This window comes from Topomyia yanbarensis, chromosome 1 (assembly GCF_030247195.1).
Source record: "Topomyia yanbarensis strain Yona2022 chromosome 1, ASM3024719v1, whole genome shotgun sequence".
Classification (NCBI taxonomy): domain Eukaryota; kingdom Metazoa; phylum Arthropoda; class Insecta; order Diptera; family Culicidae; genus Topomyia; species Topomyia yanbarensis.
In genome coordinates this window covers 155,755,126-155,777,563 of record NC_080670.1, presented here as the reverse complement: position 1 = coordinate 155,777,563, position 22,438 = coordinate 155,755,126, and the positions used below count along the sequence as shown (strand labels likewise).

The 22,438-nt window shown below is 40.1% G+C and overlaps 1 protein-coding gene across 6 annotated transcripts in view; it reads left to right on the top strand.

Moving 5' to 3' along the window:
* LOC131678665 (calcium/calmodulin-dependent protein kinase type II alpha chain) overlaps positions 1-22,438 on the top strand; it is a 115,668-nt gene that overhangs the window by 66,109 nt on the left and 27,121 nt on the right. The gene's annotated exons all lie outside the window — the stretch shown is intronic.

Sequence of the window (22,438 nt, the reverse complement as noted above, 5' to 3'; positions counted from 1 at the left end):
ATATAAGCCCCGAACCCGTGGAAGCACACACGAAATCCGCTCGGTGTCTATCATTGTTAGCACAGCAAAGCAAATCAAAGCAAAGCTCCCTCGAGAGAATTAGCCACCGTACCCGTCGCTTCCCGCAAAACATGGCAGATCAAAGAGTCAGCACCGCGTTCGAAGGCAAAGATGGAAGGATGAGCCACAGCAAAAATCTTGCTGGGTTTGGGATTCAGAAAGCGACAGAAAACAAGTTCCAACCAAGCACGATAGGGGAATTGAGTACAGTATATGCCATAAAAATTGCGGGAATCTTCATAAAGTAATTCTTTCGGAATATATGATATAGGTAATGATAATATGTGTGAGATGACTTGATAACATTATTCAAACTTTTCCACCCCTATTTTCAATTACTTCTTTCGATAAATTTGACAGCGAATTGTTTTGAAAATACATGTGTTTCAGTGGCGAAAAGCTTCTCTCGATACGTAGGGGAGAGTGAGGACACTTGATCCTTGGGGATATTTGTTTCCCTGGCCATATATCATTATCTATACGAATAAAGTTATCACAATATAAAAAGAAAATGAAGTATTTGCTCGTTTATGACGTTTAAAAAACTAATCTGATGTTTTACATTTGGTTTGGAAAAGTTGTGATATATTTTAGAAAATATGTGTTTAAATCCATCTCGAAGATCTTTTTACAAATTTTTTGAGCGGTTGTATGAGATAGTCGAACTAATTATTTATGAATATTTTCATTTACGATTTCGTTCTAAGGGCTTTTATCTAGAAAACACGTTTTTTGAACAAAAAAAAAAAAATTCACAAAACATACAAATAAATTTTAATTTTGTTCACCTTATACAACAGGTATCTTTGATCCCTGTGACAATGGGTATTCTTGATCCCTATCATTAGTTCTCTCAAACACTTTCGAAATGTATAGAAATAGAAAAGCATCATTTTCATAAAGTATCGGGCTCTATTAATCGATCTAAAATGTTTTTTTCCGTGAACAAATCATGATATAAGTTATTGAAAGTTGGAAAAGCCAGTTAAACAGCACTGATTTATTGTAAATACTTGTCTTGACGTTCTACTGTGGTTAAAGTATGTCGTGCATCTAAAAAGGTAGTATCATTAGTTAATTTGTCAGGACAGGTGGTTAACTGAACTTTAGTGTGCTTTGTTTCTTTAGCCCTAGTAGACGGGGGATCAAATTAGCACACGTTTTCACAAAAACCTCGTTTTGACATGATTTTCAAAACTGTTCATATTACTGACAGGACATAGTATTCGGATTAACACATTATTCATAGCTCTTACAATTCGAATTGACTACAAGATGGCGAATTTTGCAATTAAATTTTTTATTTTGTTGAAAAGTTATTAGAAAAAACCAAAGTGGGATCAAGCGTACCCACTCTCCCCTACAGTGTTACAAAAGTTGTGCTATAGGGTGTCGCAGATTATGTGTCATAATTTATTATTTTGAAATATTTCATGCAGAATACAATTATTCGGAAAATAAAACCAATAAGCTTTTAGATGCATCATTTGGACAACACAATAAATCATTCATGGACCATGAATTGTGAAACTTATTTTAAATTTGCACATGCCCAGGTTTAAAACTTGTCATAAGTTTAAACGACTTCTGCAATTACCGGGTCAAACCCAGAACTAGTCTTTAGCGGACCCTATATTGACGATAAATCATATATTGATCAATATATTGATGGTGTAAGGTCATCTTGAAAATATTGATTCTGTAGAATTTAAATGGGATTGATGGACTGAAGCAGTCTTGTCAATATATTTATTGACAATAGTTTGGCTCGTGTAGGGTCCGCTTTTATATCTTAGAACGTATATTGGTTCGAATCGAAGGGCACAAGTAAGATTAATCGCACTTGATGCTACAACTTGAAAGCTAACATAATGATAACAGCCATAAGAAGCTGAAGAGAACATAGTTAATTTCCGTCGATGGACTAAACCTACCTAACGGAGAGTTCCACAACGATGGAATAAACTTCGCTACCGTTTTTCTTGGGTGTACGATATGAGTCGTCTCCGATGTCGAAAAAAAGCTTTCATTACCAAAGACATTCCTGGATATACGATTCGAATAGTCGCAGACGAAAAACTAAACCACATCCATGATGATGGAATATTCCCCACTTCCGAATCCAATATTGCTACGCAGTACCAAGATCATGTTTTTACCGACTAAATTCGACACTGTCGTGTTTTTACCAGCTGAACCTAGCCACTTTATTCTTCGAACCTTTATCCTCACAGAATCACCTTTCAGAGGTGGATGTGCGCTTTACTTATGGCGAAACATGTCGAAACGTGGGTCGACTCAGGTCCGGAGGAGCATTTGGACATTCATCTCTTCACAGCCCTCCGTTTTTTGCTTCTTGTTGTTACTTATGCGTATTTACTCTCTAACTAGTGCTGCGGGTGTTGCTAAATATTCCAAGCATATCGCCAAAAAATACCAGCACAACACGATAATTCAACCGTGTATATCTCCATAGCTGAAAGCAAATTTATCAGGCGACCCTATTGTCACAAAATAAAAAAAACTTGCCGCCGATATTTTTGCTATAGTAGAATTTGACAGATGAATTCGTCCAAACATCCAAATTCACGGTGGAGAAACTTCACAAGACAAACAAAACTGTTGAGAAATTGCTAATCCCTCCATTACTTTTTGAGCCCTGATGTTTTTCTTGGTCTCACCAGCTCACCACACCCAAACACTCATCCTAAGTGGTGATTCTCGTTCCTGTCTGAAAAATGCCATTTGTAATCCCCATAGCGTCAACACTTATCTCTTCGCCTGCAAAACGAAACTGTATCGCATAAATCCATCAATCAACCAAGCTTCTCCACCGTGCGCCTGGAGAAACTCGGAACGATGTTGTTTAGAAAATTGTATGTTAAACCCATCGAAGCGAAGCATTTCCGCTCTCCACATTCGACACAAGGTCAAATCCATTCGCACCGTGCCGAGCAATCTGTGAAAAAATGCGTGTTCGAGCGCAACCCGTTATAGTATGTACCTACCTACCTACCTACCTACGTGGGTCGTTAATTGCCCCGATGAGGCAAACAGCAAACAGAAATTATAGCAATACAATTGCTGGAATCAAAACGATGAGAATTACTCCAATCAACGGACGCCGACGACGTCAATCATATCATATGCAAACAGCTACCTACTGCCACTGATAAAAGCAAAAACTGTGAACCGGCGATGACGTGCTGCCACCTGGAACGCGCTGCTTCAACCGTCCCGACAGTCATCAATTGAGCAGATTGCACTGTTCTCAGATTTTACGGTTCAATAAGTCTTGCAGCATGGCGTCTGTCATCTTTTCGAATGCTGGACCAGTGCCAAGGCGCTGTTATTGATTATATTGATATGTATTGCCATTGGGACCCGGTGGAAATCATTGCCGACGCTGTTCAATATTGAAATGAAATGATGTCGTCAAACAAATAAATAAATGCAATGTTCCGATTTTCTTAATTGTTTATTGATTGAAAGGCATGCAGCGAGCTGCATGTTACTGGTCAAAAAAGCAGTTAGCGTATGAAGTGCTTGTGACGCAAATTATTTTTTGAGCTGTTTCGCCCTGGGTCAGGTAAATTCGCGGTTAACATCTGTAACACGCATAATATGATATTATCATACAGTATTCTAAGAGATATGAATTCCTCGGCAACCTCATACCTCTTGCAGTATCCAATCGATTCCCACCTTGGAACCAAATTACTTAAAACTAGGGATTACGTATTTCTTTTTTTTAATGAAACTAAGGAGAATTTATAGCTATCTTATACAAATCCAGCTTTTTACGCTCCATAATGGCGGTCTAAATTGCTCAGTTCGTAATACGTTTAATTGCCCTTTTTGACAATAATCGTTTACGCCAGCTTGACAGCAACGCCCAGTTGAAGCTGTCGTACGTTCATTGAATAAACATCCAACGCATTGGACTGACGTAGGATGACTTAATCTCACTGGGCGGTTGACGTAAACGATTATTGTCCAAAAAGGACAATTAAACGTATTACGAACTGAACAATTTAGACCGCCATTATAGCACGTAAAAAGCTGGATACACAAGAGCGTAATATAATTTTCGTAAGATTAGTGGGGTTCATTTAGTTTTTATGGCAATATGGTTTGACATTTGTAGCAGGGAAATTATTCAAGCAAATAATTTTTAACTAAGGGGAACAATTTTTATAACTATCTTAAAACTAGGAATAACTAGAGGGCTTCATTCAATTTTGTAAAGATTCGGGAAGATTGATTAGAGTTATTTTTGGTGGTAGTAGAGTTGGGCATTTTCAATGAGATTATATCATATAATAGTTAGAACTAGAAGAGACAGAAAGAGCTAAATGCTTCGGGAAGATATTTGGTGGAGGGGGTAATACTTTTGGCTATAAGAATCAGGGGAGGGGGGGGGGTGGACAAAGATGGCAGGGGAGAAAGTTATTAACTTTCAGTTTCAGGCATCGGGAGATTAACGGCATAGAGTACAGATTCGGGTGGCCTTCATCAGGAAGAGTTATGTACTGGGATGTCGAGTGTTCCTCTTCGAGTTGGCAGGGGTTCCTCCAGACGATTTCGTAGTACGGCTCAGATGCGGATCGGAAAGACTTCAATGTGTGCGATTTGTGTGTTGGTTCATTCGACAGAGATGTTTGGTGTCGCCTTGGAGTCGCATCAAACCTTCGTGGGTATGGTACAGGCGAAAGCGGGCACTTCTGAGAATGATAGAAAAAAGGGGCGGTTAAATTTGTATATTGATGGTTTTTAGGAAGGCGTATACGAGGGACATATAGAGGAGATCACGGCTTGCCAGAACATCTCGAACCGGGACGTTGTGTGCTCTTCCTCGGGCCCGGAGGGTGTCCATAAGCCGCGACCTGGCGGAACTATACTCGGTGCACGCCCAGACAATGTGCTCGATGTCGTGATAGCCGTCGCCACAAGCGCAGATTCCACTATCCACGAGCCCAATACGCCGGAGATGTATATCCAGCGTGTAATGGTTTGCCATGAGTCGGGACACACAAATGAAGTCACGACCCACATCCATCCCCTTGAACCAAGGTTTCGTCGATACCTTAGGGACTGTCGAATGTTGCCACCTTCCTAGTTCACAATTTCTCTACAAAGTTTGCCAACTTGCGAGTGTTCTCTGATGAGTAATACTGAAAAATTCGTGGAAGCGAATTGGTCCTTCATAAACGTCATCTTCTAGGGCACCCATCTTAGCTAAGGAGTCCGCCTTCTCATTGCCCGGAATAGAGCAATGGGAAGGAACCCACACCAAGGTAATCTGGAAAGATTTGTCAGATAAAGCACTAAGTAGCTCCCGTATTTTCCCCAACAAATACGAGGAGTGCTTTCCATGTTCGTCGAGCGAATAGCGTCAATAGAACTCAGACTATCCGAGACGATGAAGTAATAGTCTGCGGGAAATGTGTCAATGACTCCAATGGTATACTGAATAGCAGCTAATTCTGCGGCGTAAACTGAAGCGGGGTCACTGGGTTTGTAGGAGGCGGTGAACTTTTGACTGAAAATACCGAAACCAGTGGACCCTTCGAGGTTTGATCCGTCAGTATGAAACATCTTTAGATAAACTATCTATAAGCTCAACAATATGGGTATTTTTGGAATGAGCTTGACGAGTGCATGGCGGCAATTGATGTCTTGAGCCATTTTGTAATCCAAGATGGCGACTTTTGGTTTTGAAAAATTCTTTATAACCTCAACAATATGGGTATTTTCGGAATGGGGTGTACGAGTGCATGACGGAAATCGATGTCTTGAGTTATTTTTGTAATTCAAGATGGCGACTCCCAGTTCAAAAAAAATCTTTATAACCTCAACAATATGAGTATTATTGGAATCGGATTAACGAGTGCATTACGGAAATCGATATCTTGAGCCATTTTGTAATCCAAAATGGCGAATTCCGGTTTAGAGAAATTCTCAATAACGATAATATGGGTACTTTTGGAATGTGGTTAACGAGTACATGGCGGGAATCGATGTCTTGAGCTATTTTGTAATCCAAGACTTCCGATTTAGATAAATTTGCTAAAACCTAAACACTATGGGTGTTTTCGGCACGGGGTTGACTAATACATGACGAAAATCGTCATGTATTAGTCATCATCATCTACTTGTCAAGCCCATTCCAAAAATACCCATATTATTAGGGTTATCCGGAATATTGCTCAACCAACGAATTTTAATGAGAATGAGGAACAATCTTTTTATACGAACTATATACCAAATAACGAACACTTTTTTACGAACTAATTCAATTTACGAACCCCCGGTTTGGTTCATAAATGGAGGTTGCAGCGTACATCTGTTCCGTCGTTGATCATCCTTCTCGAAACTCGCTTTGATATTCGTTTGCTGCCGACTAAGAATTCAGCCAGCGGGTGCAGTATGCTAAACAGGATACGGGAGAGTACTCCAAAGGCGGGGTTGTTTCAGGTTGCCACGAGTTCTGGTCGTAAGTCATGTGATTCTTCAGTTATTGGGATCGAAAAAATGCATGTTGCGGCAACCGCGCTCGGTGTTACACCGCACTTGCATTTGTAGCGATATCACACTTTGCGGAATCTCCAGATATTCATTCAATTAAGGGATTACATACATTTTTGCAAGAAAAGTATCAAGAAAGTTTGAATTTACGTAAAGGCATAAAGCAGTTATAGTATTTTGGTAGTACATATTTCAGTGCAAAAAGAAGCATTAGCTTATAAAAATATATGAATAATTGGCGGAGTTATAACCGTTTCCCCGAAACCCTTTTTTAATTAAGGGGGTCTTCTACTCTCACGGTTTCAAAAAATCGATTTTTTATTCTTTGTTTAATTTCAATCTATATGTATCGCCACAGAAAGGATTTGGTGAAAATCATATTCCTTGGCATGTTTCTGGGAACCGAAAGGTACCCATCTCCGGCCGTTTCTGAGATATTAAACGCGGCGCACTACGATGGCGTTTTTCTATTGAAAAATAATTGTTTAAAGAATTCACCGGTCCATTCTTGGCGCTTTATGTATATGTGAGCGTCTGTGAATGGTTTCTTGTTTTTTGCGAACGAGATTATTGTACGGAAGAAAGAATGCGTCGGACATGTTGAGAAGCGTATGGGAATGAAATTACGAATACTGAAGAAAGAAAACAAAGGTATCGGTGAGAAAGAAAAGGGAAAGTTGACGGACAAATCAATCGGCTGGCGATTGGGAGAAACTCACATTCTGTAGAACATACCCGGCGAGAACAGTTGGTGCAAGTGACGTCAGGCTGAAGCACAAGGAATCAATAACAATAAATCAAGAAATTAACATAATTTCAAAAAAAAATTGTTTGCGTAATGTAGCCCCCCTGTGGGGACGACTTTCCGCCAATTTTTAGTTATTTATATCTCATATTCAATCTTGATTTTCCAAAAGTTCTTTGCACTGACTTTTGAGGTACTTCTGCCATATGTAAAACATCAAAAAGTTTCTAATTTGAAGTTGCGTGATCGTAGTTCTTGAGTGTACTGTACAAAACGTTCTATTTTTGGCGTAAAGTAACCCCCGATAACGGTATATAACCCCTTCATCATCGCTGATTTCTCCAATACCTATCAGGTGGGGGGATTTGCTGGTTGGTCTTCATACATCCCGAACAAGTTTTTATTTTCACGGAAGAAAGATCCTATCTATAACTAAAAGAAGAAAGATCCGATTTGTTTTAACTACCGTTTACTGGAAACAGAAACTGAACGTGTGAGCCACGTGGAAGACACTGGGAATGATTCTGAATTCTATTTGCCTTTAAACAACTCGTCTCCAATGCAGTTGGAATGGCGTCTAGAGCGCTAAATAGCTAAAAATTTTACGGAGATTTGTTTTAAATCGCTTGACTGCTCTTTATCGCGATTTATCCGGGAACATTGCCCTTGAGCTTGGAGCGTACTATAATGTCGTTGCGGGTATTGAAGCCGTTCAGTGTCGCTTTTTACGTCACGAGCTTCTTCGATTGCCATGAAGAGATCCAGCCCAGTGAGCAAATTTTCTGGCAGGGACCGCTCTGCTAGATTTCTGTAAGTCTTGGTTTGGCAGCCCTGTCAGATTTCTGCGCGTAGCCTGTCGGGTTAGTTGAGCTAGGGCGAACTCGGTTTCGCTCGCGTTTTCTGGCATATTTTGATACGAACCGAGCTAAACCTTGGCTGAACTCGGATATAACCTGTGCAAAGATCCTGGCAATTCCTACCTGGTAGAATTTAGCACGAAACGAGCAAAACATCTGACAAAGATGTGGCAGGAAGCGTGCAGAGATCTTGGCCGTACATTTCTGACTCGATTCTGGATAAAAGTGAGCAGCATCGGTTGGTTTAACCAATTCTGTCAGAAACGGTTGTTGCATTTGAGCGAATTCGTTGCCAGAATTCTCGCACAAATCGCGCAAAATGCTCGCAGAAACTCTGCCAGCATCAATTTCGCTTTGCTCAACTTTTGCTAACTTGCGGCTTGCCACGCTGACCGGGAGTCCGCCACCCTATCTATGCAAACCGGTATCAGCTGCAAGAGCATTTTTAGTCGCTGACACTGTACAGGGTCGTATAGATGTCCCTGCTACTTGAGCACTAATCAACATAAACGTCGCACTACGAGCATTACATGACAGTACTACCGATTACCATGCCGACGCACATCCAAAACAACATATCCTAGGCGTAGAAAAAATTTAACCAATCAGATTTAATAGCAGTTGTAAAAAATTATCAAACCATTTTAATTGAACAGATTTTCATTCCATAAGATTACAAACAAGTTTGTGGTAATTAGTTGGACGACAAAAAAAGATTATGTTGACTGAAAGGATTATTTTCCATTTCACAACGTTGATTGTGAATGTTCAATAGTAGAGCGAGCCTATATGTTTGCAAACTGTTTATTCGAAGTTCCTCGATATTTACTAAAGTGGATTGTTATCAGTGAATCGTTGCAATAAGTATCATGTAAAGAACGAAATATTTGCAAATTGGTAAATAACTTGCCAATACTTCAATAAAACAAATAAGAGGAATTCCACGAAGATCCGTCCGAAAATCTTTAAAATCATGACCGATCTTAGATTCTGATGAAACTGTACACATTTCACCGGCATGAAAGACTAAACATTTTTCACAGTCAACAAGATTATTATTTTTGACTCAATAGCAATTTTTCATAAGGGTGTGAAAGTTACTACATGTAGCATTTTCGAAAAAATAGCTCGATTACCGTATTTTATACAACAAAACTATCTGAGAACAAGTTACAGCGAGTGCATTCTGCACGAAAAAATATGCACTGAAAAAAATGTTGTCATTTTTCACAAAAACAAAAATTCATGTTAAAAATTTAAATTTCAAAAAGAAAAATAAATTCGTATTTTTTCAACAAAAACCTAAAGAGAAAAAAAAAGTTTTGAATGGAATTTCATTATGGAGACCTTATCGGTACAAAAGTTTTTCTAACGATGACATGTTTTAAAATTTCCTACTAATTGACATACAAGACTGTCATTTTCAATCAAAATGCTTTTAACAAAAGTCTTTTAAAATGCGTTAGTTATGGAGATATTTGGAATTTTGCTTCACCAAAAACAATTAATTCCTAAAATTGAGCCCTTTCTAAAAGTTTTTATTACGTTTTTTGTAATTTAAATTTTTACAATAAATTTAACATTCTATACCAAACAATGTCGAATCATATCATCATATTAATTGTTCTATGGTTACAACCCTCATTTATGCTCGAAAACAAAATGTTTGTCTATGGTTATTTGTAGAGTAAATTTTCCTGTTAATCTCTATTCGGGTTACCATCGCGGTCAATTGCGGACTACTGCCCAGTTAAACTCATTCCGAAACCGGTTCGGATTTCTGAATGGAATCATTATGGATTCCAAATCAAATGCAACAACCGATTCCGACTCAGAATCGGTTGTTGCATTTGATTTGGAATCCATACTGACTCCATTCAGGATTCCGAATCAAATTCCGAATGGTTTGACCGGGTGAGTTTGTTTCCTCTAAAACGACCAAATCGTTTTCACTTGTGCAAACACAGCTGAACGGATTCGTTTGTTTTAGTTGTGTTTTCATTGTCGATCGCGATCGCAAATATGCAGGGTAATGTCCTCGGCTGTGAAACACCCGTCATTGTTGGCGTGTTTATTTACCTAGCGCTGTAGGACTGCTGTCAACTTGTAGGTTTACGTACTTATTTTAGATTTTGTTGTTCGGTATTATCTTCACTGTGCGGTCCAAAATTACTGGTTTACATCAGAGATGATACTTATACACAGAGATGCGCGAAGACTGAAGCCAAATGTTCCAGTCGAACTCAAAACAACTGTTCCAAACGAGCAATGTAAACAAATATGGCGGATTTAGGAAATATCTCGTGGGGAGTATTGAGATTGCGATAAAAAGATGTATGTAATTATGTTTACATACGAAGAGTGTAAACTTTATATACCTACATACTAAATAACTTCTATGATGCAAATAAAATACGAGTAAATTTAAACACATTAAAAGTTTACAAAACCATTGATCAACTCTGTAGTTCCTCATTTTATATAGCTGGCAGATGCAAAATATGAAAATTATAAACTTATCGACTAGTTTTCTCTTAATATCGTGACATTCGTCATAAATATTAATTTTGAATAGCATCAGCAAAGTAGCCAACTGTGCAGCAATATTGTTATTACTCACCAACTGCTTTCTCTATGTATCCTCTCTAGCGCAACGAAAAACATATTTGACAGGTTCAGTAACGTAGATCAATGCGTTTCCGAGTTGCATAATTGAGTATTTTGCGAAATATTTCGAAAAAGAAAATTGTGAAGCATTCAATAAAACTACAAGTCACTCGCTGTTTAAACAAAATACCTGGTTGCCAGAACTAACAGACAAAATAATTTGGTGACGGTGCAGCAAAATTTACTGTTTCTCTCCACGTTTATTTATATTAGGCTGTGCACGCTGACAAAGTCGACATAAATTTGACTTTTACTGTGAGCCGTGTTTACCACCATTGCTTCACAGCTAAATGGTAGTGTTGGTAAACACGGCTCACAGTAAAAGTCAAACTTACGTCGACTTCATCAGCGTGCACAGCCTAATTTAAAACATCGTCTTCGGTTTACATTCTCTCCATACAGTGATAGGGGTGGGCCGATTAAGTTTTCAAAAATTCATTATTTTCTTTGACAATCTATTGTTCTCATGTATGGATTTCTGTTGGTTTTACCTTTTTTGTTCACATTAAACATTTCATAAAGACATATTTCTGTAACTGCATTTTCTTTTCAGAGACAATGTTGAAAACAAGCGAAGACAGTCTGTCAAACGTTTTGTCCTGGCTCGCGTATCTATCCACAAAATGGAACGACGCAGCACCTTCTGTCCGTCCATCAGTCCGTGTGTGATGTGGTATTCCGTTGATGTATTCTAAAAGCAGAAATATTTTGATTTCATCCAATGCTCTTGAATGCTATTTTTAAAACAACGAGAACACTGACACCGCCCACTGCCGGGCCTCCATTTCTTGGTAGTGGTTTACCATTTTTCCACCCCATCGCAAACTCGATGGACGTTTTCCCGATAGGAGAAAAACGGAAAGATTTAAGGAACGATCGAAAGAGCATGTAGCAAAAAATCGCCGTCTTCGGTCCGGCCGAGCAGTAATCGGAGGCGTGAAAAAATGTGTCTGAGTTTGTTTAATTTAGTCGAATGCTATTTGATGGAGATAATGCTTCTTTAAATAAACCGAATTTTTGTATTCGATTTATTATCAATGAAACAGCTTTATAACAATAACGAGCACTGCGAGAAATCGATTTATCCATAAAACTAAACAATTATTTACCCCAGATATTATTTTAGTAGAAGATAAATCAAGCGAGAGTCTCTCTGGTATTTTTTATTTATTTTTTATTTTTTGTTACTGACGCCATGTTTATCCAGATCCCACTAACAGGCTTGTAAAGTCTGCACGTAAATATTTTCCTATTTTCAAAACATAGACATCACGTGTCTAAAAATGAAGACGTTGCTCTTTCAGTCAGTGACAAGCACGTCAAAAGAAGGTCACGCGGAATGAGCAGCCGGGTTCGACGTTACGGAGGATTATATTTACGCCAGTCCGCAGTGCGACGCATAATTGCCAGAACAACAGTGCTGATCGCCAAGGTTAACCGACAACTGAAGCTGATTTTTTGGAAGTTATGCTTGATATTTTTGGTTTTAGATTCAACCGAAATAGAAGCTACATACTGTTGCATACAGTGGCGTCATTAGTTCTATAGTGATTTAAATAAAAATTTCAAGTCCCCCCAAATTACAACGGATTTCTGTGCGATATTCGGCGGTTGCTGCTAACTTGTTGTTGGTTTGACCCGCGATATTTTTGTCACCTTATTTATTTTGGCATATCTTTTTTAATCATTACACACATATGACGCGTATGCGCGCGTCTTTTGTTTACATTTTAAATAAAAACTCTCAACATAGTCAATCGGTCTTCGCATACATCGAGAGACTACTATCGAAAAGATGCAAGCATTGAAATGTTTCTAACATTTATAAAGTTCAACTTATTCATTCTCAAATTTTAAAAATTGTTTTTCACGAAAAGTGCTAAATGGGACTTATCTAGAGATAATACAACAGCGATGTTAGAAAATAGTCCTACGTCAACTCGCGGTTATGTCCCTGACCCTCGAGTTTTTTAAGTTGTAAAGTGCTGAAATCTAGATAGAAGTTGTGTGTAGCATACGACGACTGTGAACCGGTCTTAATGATAACAGATGGGGTTTTCTTTAGTAGCGTCTGCGCAAGATTTTCCGTAGTGTATTCAATATTATCGTCTATATAAGCTGGGATGTTGTATTTAATGTTATTAGACGACGTATTTCATGTTGTTCCGCGAAGCGAATGATTCTACTGGGCTAATGTTTTTGAGCATAATAAGGACCACATGGCGTAGATCCCTCTCCTAGGTGGATGGATTTGACGGTATCGCAAACGTCATCAAACATATTTCGTGCATCAGCGCTAAAGAACCTCTGACAGACAATTGCCTTAAGATGGCTATTGCATTACGCCTCGATAGAGGGATGTTTTATGATTTTTCATACTCTGCGCCAGCCCTAACTAACGATCAACCATTAGCCTGTGCGCGCTAGCGTAGCCAACTGGTAGGTCGCCGTGGATTGACTTTTGCTGTGAGCCATGTTTGCAAACATTGTTCCGCAGTTTTATCGCAGTGCTGGTGGACACGGCGCGCTGTGGGGGTCATTGAGTGTCGATTTATTGGTCGACTTCGTCATCGTACACAGGCTAATTAAAGAAATGTAAAAGTAAAAGAATATTAGTGGTCGATTTTGTAGTAATTGTTGTTTTAGTACTAGTGAACAATTGTTGTGTGCTAGTGGTATGTCTATCTGTCTATGTATTCGTCTGAGTATTTGTGATAGCTGGGTCAGGAAATGAATGCAGAACTGGCGTAAATGATAGAGTATTTGGTAATACTTCATCGGATTCGTTGGCCACTTTTTCTGGTTTTAAATTTGTGCCTTCGAATCTATTCATTCAGGAAGTTCGGATTGGATAAAATAAGAAACGATTTATAAAATTTATGAATAAGATACGATTTAATCAATCTCTTTGCATCTTTTTTTCTTTATTCGGCATGTTATGTTTCCTTTTATTTATTAATATATCTTTAATTAGATTCATATTAATACTTACTAACCCAATTAATCGCGTATTCTCTCATATACGCTCACAATCTGTCCCATTCCAAACAAACGACAACAAACGCTCGTACTCTTCGCGATACCTGGTCATAAACACGAACATGCAATTGCAATTACCCACATATACTTACGCCCGCAATCTCACCAACATTCAAACACCCCGGTAATTAAGCGAACGTTGTAGCACGTGTAAACTTACAAATGGGATCTCAAGCGTTAGCCCACCGCTTGCGCGATTATGAATAGGTCACGTCCGGAAGTCTCTACCCTCAGTTCTAGCCGCCTAGCCTCATGCCTTTAGTTGGACCAATAAAAAAAAATTACGCTCATATTGACTGGACAACACGGCCATGGCGACATGACCGGGAACTCTAGCGATATGGGGAAACTGACTCTTCTAGCATCTGTACCATATACTAAAAATTAAGCGTCAGATTCACGGTCCCGCGACATGATCGGGAACTCTTGTGATATGGGGAAACTGACTCTTCTAGCAACTGTACCATACACTAAAAAATAAGCGTCAGATTCACGGTCCGCGCGCGATCATTCAAGAATACACGCGAAAATGGGAACGGGCATACGGTTACAAAATCGAATTTATACACGCAAAGTCACATACATGCGACAAATACTTTAAAATACAAATGCTTGAACCCTTCGCGATCATCCACGCAACCTACCTGTGCAAACATGGTAACAGCACGGTGATAAGGTGAACGTCACAGCACTTATAAATTTTCAAACACGTTCTCGAGCGAGAAACCTACAAACTCCGTGAAGCGTGAACCTACAAACCGATCATAAATTGGTCACTACCGGAAGTCTCTATTCCCGGTACCAGCAGTCTAGGTCCATGGGACCAATTAAAAAAGAAAGCTCTCATATTCACTGAACAACATGTTTCATGGCGACATGACCGGGAACTCCAGTGATATGGGGTAACAGGGAGTACCCTGTCAGAATGTGATCCGTGATCTGCCCTAGCAACTTAGACCCATACATTCAGTTGGACCAATCCAAAAATAAAGCTCATATCCACTAGACAACACTGGCGACATAACTGGAAACTCTAGTGATATAGAAGAACCCACTTTCTTCTTGAATCTGAACCATACACGAAAAATTAATTACTAGATTCACGGCCCCCGCGCGAAAATGCTAAAGGTGCACGATTATAAAATAGAACTTATACACGTTAGCACACGCAACATATAAATTCAGACGCGATCGAGCACGTTAACGTACAAATGCTCGAGTCCTTCGCGATGATACACGCGATCGTGAAGTCCATAGATTCGCACATATCTGAATCGTACAATGAATATCACATTCAGAATCACGGCCCGCTGCAATTGGCCTTAAGTGGTTACATACCTTTTTGTGCGAAAAATGTGAAGAAAGTTTGAATTTACGTAAAGGCATAAACCAATGATTTCATTACATCAAACTTATAGTATGTTGGTAGTGCATTTTTCAGTGAAATAAACAGGCATAAGTTTATAAAAGTATATTGATAATTGGCAGAGTTATGGCTTTTTCCCCGAAACCTTTTTTTATTTAAGAGGTTTGCGGTGATCACGATTAAAGACCAATAGATCAACTAAAATCACAAAACTCAGAAAATACCATTAGTATATGAGTATTCCATGTACCTTAACGATTAGTTGAATAAATAATAATTTTTCCGTGCATTCGGGAACGTTTTTCCTAAAAAATCGCTGTTTTGGGCTCCAAAAATTGTTCTCATCTACAAAACAAATTTTCATGCATAAAATTTATGCATAAAATTAGTTACGATCATTTGAAAAAGAAGAAACCCGGTTGAGTGGTTTTTCGGCAATCGTGATCAAGAAAAAACCATTTTTGGAAAAAGAACTTTCGAGATAATCGAGTTTAAAATTTCAAGTTACCGCTGCTCTTGGTAAAAGAAGTGCGCTTGGGAGCGCCGTAACAATCGATCTATGGCTGGCATCTCTATAAAAATTTGAGAAAATATTCTATAGGAGTTGTAAAGATTTTAGATAAAGTATTAAAAAATTTCGATTTTTTGAAAAATAAAAATATATGTAACCCCTTGAGCAGTGTTTTAGTGGGCGATATTGCCTGTCTCGTCTGCTATTGTAGTGTATGAATCCTTCCGAGAACCTAGCACTACAGCTCCAGTAGGACAACTCACGAAAAAAAATTTCGCGGCTCGAAAAATCAAACGCTCAATTATAAGTACGGGCTTTTAACAATGGAATGAGTTCAACTTACAGTGAGTCTAACAAGTATTCGTTATCAGATTTGATCCTTAATTTACTTTAATTGTACATACCATGCTTTAAATATTGAGCGAAGCGAAAATTCGAGTACAACGCTCCCTTATTCATCCTACCATTTAAGCTAATGCGTTGAATTGAGATAGCAGACACTACTCTAACTAATGTGTTCAAATGGATGGGATGAATAGAGGTACGAAGATGAATTAGGGCACAGTAACCCTAATTATAAAACACATGACTTTTTTCATGGTCCTGTTTCCGTAACGTAAAAACGTGGTTGTTCCAGAATTCATGGCACTTTATTTACGATATTTTGAGAACAATTTTTTTCCGAGTAGACAAATACATTTTGATCCCACTATACGTATGAGCGACCGAATAAAAAGGCTGCAAGGACAGAACATGCTTAGTAAAACCCGCTTCAAATATAGTAGAATATAAAAACCGGATATGAACTTCAAGTATAAGAATCGGACTAAAGCACTCCTTTATAAGCCCCGGGCCCCGTGGTGGTGGAGGAACGCTACGTGGGAAGCTGAGCTGCAAGCAACCGGGCGGGTCATAGGTGGTGGATAATGCTTAATCGCGATAGCAACTAGTTGTGATTCGCGACCCGAACCAGCAGCGGGAGCTGACTGCGGGTGTGGTAGGACGAGGTAGTGGGCCCTATACGTCCTAGGCCTAAATACCACATGCCCTAAAGTAGCCCTGACAAGGCGAGCCAGTGCCGCCTTTAAATAAGCGCTTAGCCCAAATCCCTCTCCTCCCGTTATCCTTCCTTCCTTCCTTCCTTCTGCGGCTGTTCGCCCATCTAAATATGGAAGCTGTTCTTCAATGTCAGCTTCTTTCACCGAACAGCCTAGATAAGCCATGTAGTGTCGGTAGTGGTTGTTTCAACCGGCTAAGAATTACACTACGGACTACCTGTTTCAGTGGTAAAAATCTACCAAACAGGGAACCCCAATTCCATAGTGTCATGCGACCCGTGCTATGGGTAAAATTGTTGAGGGGGTTTAAAACATTCTCAATGGCGAACGGAGCCTGGGAAGAGTCGGGCGAACTCCCCAGTACGCTGCATTACGCAGCGGAACGTTCACTCTACACACCGATTTTTTTTTACACCGATGATCCACTTAATTTTGCCGAATTTTTGTTGGCTGGGGGTTTGCAGAGACTCTCGGCTGATGGTAGTTCGGTGAAGTTTTGTTGAGTCTCGATTATCAAATTTCGATGTGTACAGATGAACCTGCCCAGAGGCCGTGTGGTATCCGGCCTAGAATTGAGCCACTGGAGTCCTGCTGCCATGTCGTAGGAGGCGACTGAAAGTAGGAGACCCTAAGTCAAGGTGTAGTTCCGTGCCGAGGACTTAATGATTGGAGGGTCTAAAATGTGCCAGTCGCGCACGGAGCATTTTGGGTTTTGCCCTTGCTGTGTTATGCGAATCTCTGACACAGTGGACCATTATTTTCTTCGCAAATCGTGGGAATCAAATGATCATGTCCCATTTAAACCTGATATGGCTCGCTAAATGCGTTAACATCCCAACTCGCTTGGTGTCCTCTAGTTGTTGTGCAATTTGTGTTGGAGATGAAATGTACAGTTCTCTAATCAACAATGGTTAGAATAGCACAAGTCAATCTCCAACATAAACGTACAGCAACTATGAATTTATCTCGACTCATGCAGGAAGGTAAAGCTTCCATAGCATTGGTTCAAGAACCGTATTTCCATAAAGGAAACTTCTATTTTGGAAAGTTACTTAACACTGCCTTCATTGCTTACAACAAGACAGGCATGACTAACCCACGTGAAATGCCTCGTGCTTGCATTCTTGCAAATAAGGCTATTGACGCGTGTCTCATATCGGAGCTCACAACTCGCGATATCTGTGTTGTCACAGTTACATTGACTGTCGGAAACGTAGACAAAAAATATATATATTGTTCAGCATACCTACCGCATAACGAATCATCTCCTTCTGATGATTTCAAAAGCGTTGTATCATATTGTAGCAGAAATGGGCTTCCGCTCATTATCGGCAGTGATGCGAATGCTCATCACATCATTTGGGGCAGCTCAGACATCAATCTGAGAGGCTCTGAACTGATGGAGTACATAAGTAGTACAAATCTCCATATTCTGAATGTGGGAAACCGACCAACTTTTGCGAGGTCTGGGAGGGAGGAGGTGTTAGACATAACACTTTGCTCTGATAGAATTTTGCATGAACTGGGAAATTGGCAGGTTCCAAATGAAACTGAACCGTCTCTATCCGATCATAAATATATATTTTTCGAGCATTTTGATGTCACCTTCAATGTGGTGACATATCGTAATCCTAAATCTACAAACTGGGACCTCTTTTTGGAAAACTTGGCGACTAAATTTCATGGATATTTTCCAACAATTAGTCAATTAGACGACTTAGATGACGTCGTGGATACGACAAACTCATTCATATTAGCATCCTACGAAGAAGCTTGTCCACTTCGTACTGTTAAATTGACTAGGGGAACCCCTTGGTGGAGGGCTGAGCTTGATAGAATGAAGAAAGTTATGAGAAGAGCTTGGAACCGGCGTCAGCGTGATGACTCCAGGGCTTTCAGGTCAGCTCGTAGTGCATATAAGAAATGTCTTAGATCTGCAGAACGGGCTGGCTGGCAAAGCCTATGCACTAATGTCTCTAGTCTGAACGAGGCTAGCAGATTAAATAAAATTCTCTCCAAATCGAATGATTTTCAGATGAACTCCTTGAAAACCAGAGATGGTGTTTATGTGACAGACGAAAAAGATGTTCTTAATTGTCTCTTCGACACACACTTTCCAGGTTGTATCGATCCGGAGTTGATCAATGTTCACAGATCTCATTCTGGTGATTCGGACTCGTGGGCGTTAGCACGCACATTGGTTTCCACTGAATCGGTCAAGTGGGCAGTTGACAGCTTTGCTCCATACAAATCACCCGGAAAAGATGGAATACTTCCCGTGCTACTGCAAAAGGGATTTGATATTCTTAAACATGTCTTGAAAAAGATTTTGCTTTCCAGTCTTGCTACCGGGTATATCCCGAAAGCATGGCGAGAAATAACTGTTAGATTTATTCCCAAAGGGGGGCGCTCAAGCTATGAAGAAGCCAAGAGTTTTAGGCCTATCAGCTTAAGTTCTTTTTTTCTGAAAGCTTTGGAACGGATAATCGATCATCACATCAGGAACGTTAGTTTAGTTGAATATCCACTGCACAAAATGCAACATGCATATCAGTGTGGGAAATCCACGATCACTCTGCTTCACGATGTTGTTTACAACATTGAGAAAGCCTTCTCGCTCAAGCAATCTAGCTTGGGTGTATTCCTAGATATTGAGGGTGCTTTTGACAATGTGTCCTTCCAGTATATTCTGGAAGCGACGCGCGGTCATGGGATACCTGCATGTATCTCAGGTTGGATAAACGCAATGCTTAGTAACCGCATACTTTGCTCGTCACTGCGACAGGCTGAGATACGGAAGTTGAGTATTTGCGGTTGTCCTCAGGGCGGCGTTCTGTCACCTTTGTTATGGAACTTAGTAGCTGACGGCTTGTTGAAGAAACTCAATGAGCTTGGATTTCCAACCTACGGGTTTGCTGACGATTACCAAATACTAATTACTGGATTTTGCATCGGAACAATCTTTGACTTGATGCAACAGCCATTAAGAGCTGTCGAACAGTGGTGTCGACAAGTTAAACTATCAGTTAACCCAAGCAAAACTTCAATGGTTCTTTTCACGAAGAAGCGAATAACAACCGGGGTTCGTCCCTTGCAGTTCTTTGATTCTGAGCTGCTGTGTGCAGATCAAGTCAAATACGTTGGAGTCATATTGGATTCCAAACTGAATTGGTCTGCTCACATTGAGTTCAGAGTCAAGAAAGCGTGCATGGCCTTCGGGCAGTGCAGACGAACTTTTGGAAAGACCTGGGGTCTCAAACCTAAATACATCTATTGGATTTACACGACAATTGTACGTCCAATACTGTCATACGGATGCCTTGTGTGGTGGCAGAGGGGAGAGGTGGTGACAGTCCAGTCAAAGCTAAACCATCTGCAAAGAATGGCGCTCATGGCGTTGACTGGTGCTTTCACCACGACTCCGACTGCTGCTCTTGAGGCACTTCTAAATATCAAACCATTACACATACACTTAAAACAAGAAGCACTATCATGTGCATACAGACTGCAGGTTACTGGGCTTTGGAACAGTAATCATGTTGATCTTGCTACCAGTCATACACGATTGTGGTCACAAATGGTTACATGGGGTGAAGATATTCTTGCTCCCAGCGATATTACACTCACTTGTAGTTTTCCTTACAGGACATTCCATGTTAAGATTCCCTCTCGAGAGGAGTGGTTGTCTGGCTTTATGGAAAGACAACAACAAACGCAAGTGGTTTGTTACACTGACGGTTCTCTGATGGAGGGACGTGCTGGTGCTGGTGTCTACTGTCGTGAAATGAGACTGGAACAATCTCACTCACTAAGTAGATACTGTACTGTATTCCAAGCAGAAATCTTTGCGATTATGTGCGGGGTGCAATCGGCCCTTCAACTGAGTTTGTCCGGCAGAGTTATAAACTTCTGCTCCGATAGTCAGGCTGCAATCAAGGCCCTTAGCTCAGACAAATCCCGGTCCAAGCTAGTGATCGCGTGCCGAACCCAAATCGAAGAACTAAGCATTGTCAACACTATCTACCTTGTCTGGGTGCCCGGACATTGCGGTATTACTGGAAATGAATGGGCTGACGAATTGGCCAGGGCAGGTTCAGCGATTGACTTCGTTGGTCCTGAGCCCGCGCTGCCAATTTCGACAAGTTGGATAAGGGAAAAAATACGGTCCTGGGCTTCGTCCGAGCACCGCAATTATTGGAGAAATCTACAAACGTGTCGCCAAACAAAGGCGTTTCTAGAACAACCATGCCCAGTGGTTTCGAAAAATCTCTTACATTTTTCGAAGCTCCACTGCGGCATGCTGACCAGGGCTTTAACCGGCCACTGCAAACTCAATTATCACATGGCAACTATTCAGCGCGCTGAGTCTTTTTCATGTGATCTTTGTGAATCCGACTACGGAACCTCATATCATCTGATATGCAACTGCCCAGCGCTAGCGCAATTGCGATTACGAGTCTTCAGCCGTCCTTATATAGACGAAACCATGTTTGGTCGACTGAAACTCAGAGACATACTAAAGTTTCTTATCCAATGTGGTAAAGAGCTTTAGGCTTATTCGCAGGCAAGTTGAACTACTTGTGAGTTTAACTTACCTGTTGTTTATTTTTTGTTTTGTGCTGTTATTTTTCCCACCCTTCCAAGTCTACTTCCCAACAACTCCTTGTCCTTTCCTTCCGCTCAGGAAATGATGAAAACACACGGCAAGGCACAAATCCCCGACTATGTACGGGGAACGTGCCATTTGAGCCAATATATTCTGATTCCTGATTCCACTATACGTATGAGCGACCGAATAAAAAGGCTGCAAGGACAGAACATGCTTAGTAAAACCCGCTTCAAATATAGTAGAATATAAAAACCGGATATGAACTTCAAGTATAAGAATCGGACTAAAGCACTCCTTTATAAGTGTCGGATAAAAAAAACCGGAAAAACATATCCGATCGTTACAAAATAGTTTTATTTAGCCGACTTTTAATCTTGAACATCATGATATGCGGATGCTCCTACGGATGACTTTTTTATTTTTAACAGGTTCTGGAGGTTCAACCATGCCGATTTCTACTGGAGGTTCAACCATGCCGATTTCTACTGGTGAAAACTTTTTTAAGCGATTCTAATGCTGAAAGATCTCTGTCCGATTTTTACGCTTGAAATTTATTACCGAGTTTTATATTCTAATATATTTGAAACGGGTGTTACAAAGCATTTTCTGTCTTTGTGACTTTTATTTTCGGTCGCTCTTATGTGCAATGAAATATCAAATAATCAGGGCTGGTGGGTAATGTGGGTAGTATAGTACTACCCACTCGAAAATAACCGAGTGGCAGTGGGTAACAAACCTAAAATTTGCCACGCATGTGTCTCAGGCGCACAATACGCACGATTGAAATTTTCGAGGTAGGACCACGATTCCATTTGCACAAAAGCATCGCCAGTGATTTAAGTTATTGTAATGCAAGAGTATGTATTGCGAAAATGCAACATATTCCTAGCAATAAACCCCTCACGCTATGCTTGTTTGAATATTTTCCATTCCAATGTTCGTGATATCCTCCAGAAATACCGAAAATTTAAAGCAACCATACCGAAGATAGTAAAAAT